Consider the following 2,095-nt stretch of genomic DNA (forward strand, 5'->3'; position numbering starts at 1 on the left):
ATATATTTCGGTTGGGCAACCTCTGACAGGGTTGGGCGACCCCTGCACAACTTTATTTTTCGCGCCTTCATCCTTATCGAAATTCGACGGTGTAGATCGCACGCGCCTTCTTCCTTATCGAAATTCGACGGTGTAGATCGCACGCGCCTTCTTTGAGCAACCTACACCGTCTATGGTCGTGATTCCCTCACCAACCCTCTTTATGATTTGTGTCATAATAGACACGTCACATACATACATATAATACATAGATGATACAATTGACGCTAATTGTTTGAAAAAATGGGGGAAGAAAGGGGGGAAGATTACAAATTTACATATGTACATGTGTGTTATGTTTTGGCAAAAAGTTAAAGGGAAAAGGAAGGAAGGGGGCAGAGAGAGAGAGAGACACACACACACACACACACATACATACAAGCTGCAAAGGAAGGAACGAGAACAGGAGCCATCACCCACTTAGTTAGAAGAGAGATTCTGCGCTTCGAGGATTCACATCTCCCATGGCCACCACAAACTCTCGATCTAAAGCGCTTTCTCTGTACAGGAAGCTCTTGCGCTCTGCACGAACATGGTCTGGCCCTCCTGGTGAGAAGAAATACATCCTTGATGAGAGCCGATCTGTTTTCTAAAGAAATCAATTCCTTTCTGATCAAAATGTTGTCGATGTTGTTCTATCAGTAAAAAGAAGAGATAGATCTTCCTCTTACTGATTCAACCTTTGGATACTCCTGCATTGCTAGAGACCTAGACTGAAGGAGAAGTAAGATATGAATATGCATGGCACTATAAGATTCCATATCCTCGTCTTCACAACTTTGCAACTGAAACAATGGTGGAGAAACCTAGTAGGATAACAGGTCTTGTGTATGAGGTACCCGAATATTCATCAGGTATGGCATTTCATTAAAACATGAGGGCATACAAAAGCCGTGTTACGTTATAAATGCACTGAGTAGAATATGAAGAATGTGGACTGCTACTGATAGAGGACTTAATGGGATATGTATACCTTGTGGTTCTCTAGAGTTAGGATAATTTATTGGAGGTTTATATTTGTAAATTTTTATCTATAAACCAAGCTACACTATATATTTGATCATGTCAAATAATACCTCATTCGTATGATGAGAGAGAGAGAGAAGAAGAAGAAGACTTGACTGATTGAGACGAGGCAGTAGAAAGAAGAAGAATGGAAGAAGCAGGACAGAGATGAAGCCCCCATCGCTGGGAGGGATGCAAGATTCTTCTTCTTCTGCCACCACGTTGTTTCCACAATCCCTCCTTCTGTTGCACCTTGTTCTTCTTCTGCCTAAGCATCTACTATGGCTATGGAGCTCGACCTTGATAACGACGACGCCACCAACTTCTTCTCTTATTCCATCCCTAGATTCTCGACCCCTCGACTCCGATTTCTTCAACTCCTTCGACGATGACTTCGACAACCCTACCATCACTTAGCTTCTTTGGAATGTCACATAACAAAGATTATCAACAAAGGTAACATTGTGAACTTGAACTTAATGTTGAAGCTTAATGGATGTCCAATCAATTCCAAATGCTACTTAATGTTACTCTAATTCCAAAATATTCACTATTGTTTTTCGAAAGAAGTGTTTATCTTAGGGTTGAGAAATTTGTTCAACATGATGTCTGTTCTAAGATCTATATGTCTGTGAGATTGATGGACATTGTGTAAACTTAAAATTGAAAGAATGTTACTATATGAGATTTTTAGACAAGAACTTAGTAAGTCAATACCATACAATGATGTGATCATAATTGACCATATCAATGTGGACCCATTAATCTCTAGTTATGTTTAACATAATTTGTATTAGAGAGAGAGACAGAGAGACAGAGAGATGGGTTTTTGTTGAGCCTCTTTTAGGGTTCTGTCTCCCATTATTGAGAAAGAGGCACAATCGGAGCCCGAGGACGAAGGAGGGATTTGGTATAGCCAAGTTTTTAACCATGTTCATATGTGTGCATGTGTGTATGTGTATTTGCATATGCATGGTTGTGTTTGTATATGTGTGTTTGTATGCATGTATGAACACATGCACACATGCATTTGCAACATTCCAAAAAGCTA

At 40.0% G+C, this 2,095-nt stretch overlaps 1 long non-coding RNA gene across 1 annotated transcript; it reads left to right on the plus strand.

The window, feature by feature from the left end:
• The first annotated feature begins 492 nt into the window (after positions 1 to 492).
• LOC147862214 (uncharacterized) lies at positions 493 to 1,102 on the plus strand. Its single transcript, XR_015530037.1, has 2 exons — positions 493 to 671; positions 746 to 1,102. It is a non-coding gene; the product is annotated as an uncharacterized LOC147862214 (long non-coding RNA).
• The last annotated feature ends 993 nt before the right edge of the window (positions 1,103 to 2,095 follow it).

The sequence above is a fragment of the Azolla caroliniana genome, unplaced genomic scaffold (assembly GCF_043228905.1).
Source record: "Azolla caroliniana isolate FFs.n. ecotype wild unplaced genomic scaffold, voAzoCaro1.0.p SCAF_7, whole genome shotgun sequence".
Taxonomy (NCBI): Eukaryota; Viridiplantae; Streptophyta; class Polypodiopsida; order Salviniales; family Salviniaceae; genus Azolla; species Azolla caroliniana.